The sequence below is a fragment of the Rhipicephalus microplus genome, unplaced genomic scaffold (assembly GCF_043290135.1).
Source record: "Rhipicephalus microplus isolate Deutch F79 unplaced genomic scaffold, USDA_Rmic scaffold_224, whole genome shotgun sequence".
NCBI lineage: Eukaryota > Metazoa > Arthropoda > Arachnida > Ixodida > Ixodidae > Rhipicephalus > Rhipicephalus microplus.
In genome coordinates this window covers 235,001-245,000 of record NW_027464795.1, presented here as the reverse complement: position 1 = coordinate 245,000, position 10,000 = coordinate 235,001, and the positions used below count along the sequence as shown (strand labels likewise).

The 10,000-nt window shown below is 60.3% G+C and overlaps 1 non-coding gene across 1 annotated transcript; it reads right to left on the bottom strand.

The window, feature by feature from the left end:
• Positions 1 to 1,040: 1,040 nt before the first annotated feature.
• Positions 1,041 to 2,855, bottom strand: LOC142792530 (small subunit ribosomal RNA). The gene has a single exon (XR_012890998.1). It is a non-coding gene; the product is annotated as a small subunit ribosomal RNA (ribosomal RNA).
• Between the last annotated feature and the right edge of the window lie 7,145 nt (positions 2,856 to 10,000).

The window sequence follows — 10,000 nt, the reverse complement described above, 5'->3', positions numbered from 1 at the left end:
GAGCCGCGTACGAGCCTACTCGAGGCGGAAGAACGAAGCCAGCAAGGGCCTGGCCGCAAGTGCGTTCAATTGTCGGGACGTCCAAGTCCCTCGTTCTTCCGTGCTTCCTCTTTCGGCAAGTCGTTGCGGCACCTTCCCAAAGCGCGCAGACCCGCTAATCGCGACGAGCGCGACGTGGCCGTGCCGCCTTTCCCTCGGCAGCAAGCAAAACGCCTGGCAACGTCGACGCTCCCCTAACCGCGATCTCGCACCGTGTTTCGTGTGGCGAATTCAAAAGCCGGCCGGCGCTGCTGCAACCATTACGGTCGGTACGCATACGCCGCGGAGGGCGGGACGGTCATCGGAGCGTGCGGTTCCTCCATCGAGTACTGCGCACCTCGGCCGTCGCATCGCCGTGCCATGACCGGCCGCGCGTCAACGCGAACCGGTGCCAGCGAGATCCCTCGCCTGCAAGAACCGACCGGCAGCCTCCGTCACCCGAGGACGCGGAGGCGCTTGCCGCGGACGGCGGGACGGTATGCACTGGTGCACAGCGGACCCGTCACATCGCCAGTTCCTTGACCGACCGCCGACGCTTGTGCCGTTCCTCTCGTACTTGGCAGTCGCCGCGCGATTGTCGGGTCTCGTTCTTGCACGCTCGAACGGTCGGGAGGGCACTCGGCTGGCGTTTCGGGAACGCGCAGCCTCGCCTTCTACCGACGTAACCACGACTCGCCGTTCGCGCTCCGCCGCTCCTGTTTACAGTACTAGGCGGTCCCGCAGCGGTCGGGTCGCGCATTTCGAGCGCTTCGAGCCACGGTGCAGTGGCGGGTCGAAAGCCGACCTATGAGTGCGTTGCGCCGTTTGTACCCGCGTCCGCCACCTGGCCGACCGTCCAAGGTCGCGGTGTTGGCGTCCGCTGGGCGCAACAATTTGTCACGGGGTGCCGCTCCACATTCAGGCAGCCCCGTGGGGAAAAGCCGACCCCGCGTCCAAACGGGGTCAGCGGCAGAAAGTGTCGGGCGCAGACGCAGCTGAGGCGCTCACCCTTCACAATCCGTTAATGATCCTTCCGCAGGTTCACCTACGGAAACCTTGTTACGACTTTTACTTCCTCTAAATGATCAAGTTTGGTCATCTTTCCAACAGACCGGCGCAACCGAAAGGCCGCGCCGGACATCGGTCCGAAGACCTCACTAAATCATTCAATCGGTAGTAGCGACGGGCGGTGTGTACAAAGGGCAGGGACGTAATCAACGCGAGCTTATGACTCGCGCTTACTGGGAATTCCTCGTTCAAGGGGAACAATTGCAAGCCCCTATCCCAATCACGAAAGAAGTTCCACGGGTTACCCAGTCTTTTCAGACAGGGATAAAGACACGCTGCTTCCTTCAGTGTAGCGCGCGTGCGGCCCCGGACATCTAAGGGCATCACAGACCTGTTATTGCTCTGTTTCGTGCGGCTAGGAGCCGCTTGTCCCTCTAAGAAGGTTGTAAGGTGCTGGGAACCCCGCACCTATTTAATAGGCTAGAGTCTCGTTCGTTATCGGAATTAACCAGACAAATCGCTCCACCAACTAAGAACGGCCATGCACCACCATCCACCGAATCAAGAAAGAGCTCTCAATCTGTCAATCCTCCCAGTGTCCGGGCCGGGTAAGTTTTCCCGTGTTGAGTCAAATTAAGCCGCAGGCTCCACTCCTGGTGGTGCCCTTCCGTCAATTCCTTTAAGTTTCAGCTTTGCAACCATACTTCCCCCGGAACCCAAATACTTTGGTTTCCCGGAAGCTGCCCGCCGAGTCATTTGAGTAACTCAGGCGGATCGCTGGTTGGCATCGTTTATGGTCAGAACTAGGGCGGTATCTGATCGCCTTCGAACCTCTGACTTTCGTTCTTGATCAATGAAAACATTCTTGGCAAATGCTTTCGCAGTAGTTCGTCTTGCGACGGTCCAAGAATTTCACCTCTAGCGCCGCAATACGAATGCCCCCGTCCGTCCCTCTTAATCATTACCTCGTATTCCAAAAACCAACAGAACAGAAACGAGGTCTTGTTCTATTATTCCATGCAAGTTTATTCAGGCGACTCGCCTGCGTTGAGCACTCTAATTTTTTCAAAGTAAAAGCACCGGCCATCTCGAGGCACACAATGAAGTGCACCAAGAAAGAACCGGCATGATGTTCAGTCCGAGCCGTCGCATCGGGTAGATGCACTACTCGTCTGGAACTGAGATCCAACTACGAGCTTTTTAACCGCAGCAGCTTTAGTATACGCTATTGGAGCTGGAATTACCGCGGCTGCTGGCACCAGACTTGCCCTCCAATTGATCCTCGTTAAAGGATTTAGAGTGTACTCATTTCAATTACGGGGCCTCAAAAGAGTCCCGTATTGTTATTTTTCGTCACTACCTCCCCGTGCCGGGAGTGGGTAATTTGCGCGCCTGCTGCCTTCCTTGGATGTGGTAGCCGTTTCTCAGGCTCCCTCTCCGGAATCGAACCCTGATTCTCCGTTACCCGTAACAACCATGGTAAGCAAGTAACCTACCATCGAAAGTTGATAAGGCAGACACTTGAAAGAAACGTCGCCGGCTCGTGGCCATGCGATCAGCACAAAGTTATCCAGAGTCACCACACAATACGGGCCGAAACCCGATCGATCTTGGTCTAATAAAAGCACCCGTTACCCAAAGGGCTCCAGGCTCACTGCATGTATTAGCTCTAGAATTGCCACAGTTATCCAAGTAGGAAGAAACGATCTAAGGAACCATAACTGATTTAATGAGCCATTCGCGGTTTCGCCTTATTTCGGCATGTACTTAGACATGCATGGCTTAATCTTTGAGACAAGCATATGATTACTGGCAGGATCAACCAGGTAATCGTTCGACTGCGCGTCCGTCCTCGCCCTCGGCGGGCCGGACGCAGTCTGTGTGCGGCGGAGGCCACCTTCAGGCGCCCCAACACGCTTATTTTGCACTCCGAGATGACGGCGTTCGAGCTCGCTACGGCACAACCTTCCCGAAAGACGAGTGGGAGCCGTGCGGCAAGAAGCACGTTCATGCTCGCTCTTTTTCGTTGCATCGACTCGGTCGCGCCGTGCGGGTTGCCCAAGCCCGCTGCACTGTCGGTGGACCGGCCGGAACTAGCAACGGAGCCGAGACTGCAAAGCCGCCAGACGACGGGTCACGCCCGCGTCTTCGGCGCTTTCGCATCTGAATCGCCCGAGGACGACACGGAACACACCTCGATATCGTGGTAAAACGGCACCGTCCGACAACCAGCCCCTAACGCATCAAGCGGATGAGGCTGCAGACGACTGCCGTGGATTCCCCTGGAGCAGACCCGAGGACACGCTTGACGAGGCCGAAGCCCGCCGCATATCAGACACCCGGTCGCTTTCGCGTACGCCGCTCACGAGAACCCCCACATAATAGCAGCGATAAGTACCCAGACCTCCTTGGGCCCTAATACGAGCGTACTCGAGAAAATTTCACCGCGGGTGTGCCCCGAAACGTGTGGCATGTTGAGCGTGCCACAAGTCTACGTCGCTCTCAAACCCGCCGAGGTCGTAGAATTTGCGACCCTACTCACGAAATTCCCACCGAGGATACGGCCGCAAACGTACCGCACCTTGGGTAGGCCACGAGTTTGTGCAACACTACTGACGGCACAGCACCGAGGTGGTGCGCGCACGCACGGGAAAATTCCGCCGCGGTTTCTGCCGAAAACGTGAGGCACCACGACTCTCCGCAAGTTCGCGTCGACTGCGAAAGACCGAAGTCGTGAACGACGTGTCCGCTACTCGCCGCCGACACGCTGGACACCAAACGTACAACGACTCGACGGCGTCGTAGAGGCCCACGACGCGGTTTTCCTTAACGACGTCTCGGCGTGGCACCGACAGGTTAGAACGGCCGACCAACGTTCCCTGTCCGCCGTTCGGCTCAGTCGAAGGGCTCGGCGACTTCGGCAACGCTGCGAAGCCGCACGGTGACGCACGCCATGTCCCCATTTTTTTTTTTCTTTCTGCGTCTGCCGGGGTGCCCCTATAATAGCAGCGATAAGCACCCAGACCGCCGTGGGTCGCTCGCCCCGGCTGACGTGGTTTTTCGTACTCCTGCGGCGGTCGCCGTCAAGCACGTCCAAATACGCTACTTTCGTGGGCGCATTCACGCTCTTTCGCTTCGCCGGAGTGCCAGCACTCACTCTGCCAAAAACGGCGAACATCCGAGCGGCGGTTCCCACTTTTGCGTCGGCGTCGCAAACCCCGCCCCGGCAGACGAGGTTTGCCGTACTCGTGCGACGGTGGCCGGCGGGCACGTCGAAAGACGCCGATATCGTGCGCGAATTGGCGCACCTTGGCTTCACCGGAGTGCCGCCACTGACTCCTCCAAAAACGGCGAAGATCCGAGCGGCGCTTCCCACTTTCGCATCGGCGTCCCGAACTCCGCCCCGGCTGACGCGGTTTACCGTACTCGTGCGACGGTCGCCGGCGAGCACGTGGAAAGACGCCGATATCGTGCCCGAATCGGCTCCGTTCGGCTTCGCCGGAGTGCCAGCACTGGCTCGGCGAAAGACGACGAACATCCGAGCGACGGTTCTCACTATTGCGTACGCGTCGCAAACCCCGCCCCGGCAGACGCACTTTGCCGTACTCGTGCGACGGTCGCCGGCGAGCACGTAGAAAGACGCCGATATCGTGCCGGAATCGGCCCCGTTTGGCTTCGCCGGAGTGCCAGCACTCACTCGGCCACAAACGGCGAACATCCGAGCGGCGGTTCCCACTTAGCCGTCGGCGTCCCGAACTCCGCCCCGGCAGACGCGGTTGCCGAGCTCGTGCGACTAGCGACCGCGAAGCCGTCTCGCGACGCCGCTTTCGTGCGCGGCTCCCACTGCGACCTGGGTCACCCGAGGTCGACGAGCAAAAAAGAATGTCGAAAAAAATTTTTTTTTTTTTTTGCGTCTGCCGGGGTGCCCCTATAATAGCAGCGATAAGCACCCAGACCGCCATGGGTCGCTCGCCCCGGCTGACGTGGTTTTTCGTTTTCCTGCGGTGGTCGTCGTCAAGCACGTCCAAACACGCCACTTTCGTGGGCGCATTCGCGCTCTTTCGCTTCGCCGGAGTGCCAGCACTCACTCTGCCAAAAACGGCGAACATCCGAGCGGCGGTTCCCACTTTTGCGTCGGCGTCGCAAACCCCGCCCCGGCAGACGAGGTTTGCCGTACTCGTGCGACGGTGGCCGGCGGGCACGTCGAAAGACGCCGATATCGTGCGCGAATTGGCGCACCTTGGCTTCACCGGAGTGCCGCCACTGACTCCTCCAAAAACGGCGAAGATCCGAGCGGCGCTTCCCACTTTCGCATCGGCGTCCCGAACTCCGCCCCGGCTGACGCGGTTTACCGTACTCGTGCGACGGTCGCCGGCGAGCACGTGGAAAGACGCCGATATCGTGCCCGAATCGGCTCCGTTCGGCTTCGCCGGATTGCCAGCACTGGCTCGGCGAAAGACGACGAACATCCGAGCGACGGTTCTCACTATTGCGTACGCGTCGCAAACCCCGCCCCGGCAGACGCACTTTGCCGTACTCGTGCGACGGTCGCCGGCGAGCACGTAGAAAGACGCCGATATCGTGCCGGAATCGGCCCCGTTTGGCTTCGCCGGAGTGCCAGCACTCACTCGGCCACAAACGGCGAACATCCGAGCGGCGGTTCCCACTTAGCCGTCGGCGTCCCGAACTCCGCCCCGGCAGACGCGGTTGCCGAGCTCGTGCGACTAGCGACCGCGAAGCCGTCTCGCGACGCCGCTTTCGTGCGCGGCTCCCACTGCGACCTGGGTCACCCGAGGTCGACGAGCAAAAAAGAATGTCGAAAAAAATTTTTTTTTTTTTTTTGCGTCTGCCGGGGTGCCCCTATAATAGCAGCGATAAGCACCCAGACCGCCATGGGTCGCTCGCCCCGGCTGACGTGGTTTTTCGTTTTCCTGCGGTGGTCGTCGTCAAGCACGTCCAAACACGCCACTTTCGTGGGCGCATTCGCGCTCTTTCGCTTCGCCGGAGTGCCAGCACTCACTCTGCCAAAAACGGCGAACATCCTAGTGGCGGTTCCCACTTTTGCGTCGGCGTCGCCAACCCCGCCCCGGCATACGCGGTTTGCCGTACTCGTGCGGCGGTGGCCGGCGGGCACGTCGAAAGACACCGATATCGTGCGCGAGTCGATGCTTCTTGGTCTCGCAGGAGGGCCGCCACTCACTCCTGCAAAAACGGCGAAGATCCGAGCGGCGCTTCCCACTTTTTCGTCGGCGTCGCAAACCTCGCCCCGGCAGACGCGCTTTGCCGTACTCGTGCGACGGTCGCCGGCGAGCACGTCGAAATACGCCGATATCGTGCCCGAATCGGCCCCGTTTCGCTTCGCCGGAGTGCCAGCACTCGCTCGGCCAAAGACGACGAACATCCGAGCGACGGTTCCCACTATTGCGTACGCGTCGCGAACCCCGCCCCGGCAGACGCGGTTTGCCGTACTCGTGCGGCGGTGGCCGGCGGGCACGTCGAAAGACGCCGATATCGTGCACGAATTGGCGCTCCTTGGCTTCACCGGAGTGCCAGCACTCACTCGGCCAAAAACGGCGAACATCCGAGCAGCGGTACCCACTTAGCCGTCGGCATCCCGAACTCCGCGCCGGCTGACGCGGTTGCCGAGCTCGTGCGACTAGCGACCGCGAACGCGTCTCGCGACGCCGCTTTCGTGCGCGGCTCCCATTGCGACCTGGGTTACCCGAGCTCGACCAGCAAAAAAGAAGGTCGAAAATTTTTTTTTTTTTTTCTGCGTCTGCCGGGGTGCCCCTATAATAGCAGCGATAAGCACCCAGACCGCCGTGTGTCGCTCGCCCCGGCTGACGTGGTTTTTCGTACTCCTGCAGCGGTCGCCGTCACGCACGTCCAAATACGCCACTTTCGTGGGCGCATTCGCGCTCTTTCGCGTCGCCGGAGTGCCAGCACTCACTCTGCCAAAAACGGCCAACATCCGAGCGGCGGTTCCCACTTTTGCGTCGGCGTCGTAAACCCCGCCCCGGCAGACGCGGTTTGCCCTACTCGTGCGACGGTCGCCGGCGAGCGCGTCGAAAGACGCCGATATCGTGCGCTAATTGGCGCTCCTTGGCTTCTCCGGAGTGCCGCCACTCACTCCTCCAAAAACGGCGAAGATCCGAGCGGCGTTCTCCACTTTCGCATCGGCGTCCCGAACTCCGCCCGGGCTGACGCGGTTTACCGTACTCGTGCGACGGTCGCCGGCGGGCACGTCGAAAGACGCCGATATCGTGCCGTAATCGGCCCCGTTTGGCTTCGCCCGTGTGCCAGCACTCACTCGGCCAAAAACGGCGAACATCCGAGCAGCGTTTCCCACTTTCGCATCGGCGTCCCGAAGCCCGCCCCGGCAGACGCGGTTTGCCCTACTCGAGCGACGGTCGCCGGCGATCACGTCGAAAGGCGCCGAATTCGTGCACGAATCGATGCTTCTTGGTCTCGCAGGAGGGCCGCCACTCACTCCTGCAAAAACGGCGAAGATCCGAGTTGCGCTTCCCACTTTTTCGTCGGCGTCCCGAACTACGCCCCGGCTGACGCGGTTTACCGTACTCGTGCGACGGTCGCCGGCGGGCACTTCAAAATACGCCGATTTCGTGGGCGCATTCACGCTGTTTCGCTTCCCCGGAGTGCCAACACTCACTCTGCCGAAAGCGGCGATCATCCGAGCGGCGGTTCCCACTTTTGCGTCGGCTTCGCAAACGGCGCCCCGGCAGACGCGCTCGTGCGACGTACTCGTGCGACGGTCGCCGGCGAGCACGTCGAAAGACGCCGATATCGTGCTCGAATCGACCCCGTTTCGCTTCGCCGGAGTGCTGCCAGTCACGGCGCAGAAAACGGCGAACAAGTGTTTTTTTTTTTTTTTCCTAGAATTTGTGTTATAGAAGGCACATTTGATATCGGACGATAATTTTCAACTTTATCACGCGCACCGATTTTCGTGTAGAGGTTTGCAAGTTTATGGGAATTTCTCCACTTGGAATAATGCGATTTAGTAGTACTACGAGAACTTCATGGATGTACTCAAGGGTACGGGGCAAGTCAGTTACGTCAACACCTGCAGATTTTTTACACTTCAAACTGAAAATTGTTGGTTGTGAGTCCTCGTGTGATATTAAAGGCCGATTCGCTAACACATAGAACAAAGAAAGAAAGGAAGAAAAAACGCCCGCGCTCGCTCAAGAAACCTGGGTTCGCAACAAGTGGCAACAACAAGCAACCGAGCGAGTGCGCCAAAACCCGTGGCGGCCGAACAAACGCGAAGTCCCAACCGCGTCAGCCGGGGCGGCACGGGACAGGAAAAATCACTTCAGCCGGGGCGGCGGGGCACCGAATAAACCTCGTCACCTCGTCGCAGGATAAAAGAGGACAAAAAGTCTAAACAGCGTCTGCTGGAGCGAATGCGTAATAAAACAACAACAACAACAAAAAAAAAAACACCCGCGCTCAAGAAGTCTGCAATCACCACAAAAGGCGACTGTGACCGAGCAGCGTCAGCCGGGGCCGTGCGGAAACGGAAAAACCGCGACTACCGGGGCGTCGAGGCACCGAAAAATCCACTTCAGCCGCGGCGAAAAAAAAAAACAAAAAGAAAGACGGAGGGGGGGGGGGGGAACCACGTCTGCCGGGGCGAAGGAAAAAAAAAAAACGCGTCTGCCGGGGCGAGCCCGGGTGCGGCACCACCGGGAAAACTGTGGCAAACAGACATGGCGATCGAGTGAGTGGGCCGCCAGCCAGGCTCAGCCAAAAAGTGCAAAGTCCGAACTGCGTCAGCCGGGGCGGCAAAAACCACGTCAGCCGGGGCGGCGCAAAAAACCGCGTCTGCCGGGGCGGCACGAAACCGCGTCAGCCGGGGCGGCGCGAAAACTGCGTCAGCCGGGGCGAAAGAAAAAAAAAAAAAAAACGCGTCTGCCGGGGCGAGCCCGGGTGCGGCACCACCGGGAAAACTGTGGCAAACAGACATGGCGATCGAGTGAGTGGGCCGCCAGCCAGGCACAGCCGAAAAGTGCAAAGTCCGAACCGTGTCAGCCGGGGCGGCAAAAAACCGCGTCAGCCGGGGCGGCGCAAAAAACCGCGTCTGCCGGGGCGGCACGAAACCGCGTCAGCCGGGGCGGCGCGAAAACTGCGTCAGCCGGGGCGAGCCCGGGTGCGGCACCACCGGGAAAACTGTGGCAAACAGACATGGCGATCGAGTGAGTGGGCCGCCAGCCAGGCTCAGCCAAAAAGTGCCAAGTCCGAACTGCGTCAGCCGGGGCGGCAAAAAACCGCGTCAGCCGGGGCGGCGCAAAAAACCGCGTCTGCCGGGGCGGCGCGAAAACCGCGTCTGCCGGGGCGGCGCGAAAACTGCGTCAGCCGGGGCGAAAGAAAAAAAAAAACGCGTCTGCCGGGGCGAGCCCGGGTGCGGCACCACCGGGAAAACTGTGGCAAACAGACATGGCGATCGAGTGAGTGGGCCGCCAGCAAGGCTCAGCCAAAAAGTGCTAAGTCCGAACTGCGTCAGCTGGGGCGGCAAAAAACCGCGTCTGCCGGGGCGGCACGAAACCGCGTCAGCCGGGGCGGCGCGAAAACCGCGTCTGCCGGGGCGGCACGAAACCGCGTCAGCCGGGGCGGCGCGAAAACTGCGTCAGCCGGGGCGAGCCCGGGTGCGGCACCACCGGGAAAACTGTGGCAAACAGACATGGCGATCGAGTGAGTGGGCCGCCAGCCAGGCACAGCCGAAAAGTGCTAAGTCCGAACTGCGTCAGCCGGGGCGGCAAAAACCGCGTCAGCCGGGGCGGCGCGAAAACCGCGTCTGCCGGGGCGGCACGAAACCGCGTCAGCCGGGGCGGCGCGAAAACTGCGTCAGCCGGGGCGAGCCCGGGTGCGGCACCACCGGGAAAACTGTGGCTAACAGACATGGCGATCGAGTGAGTGGGCCACCAGCCAGGCTCAGCCAAAAAGTGCTAAG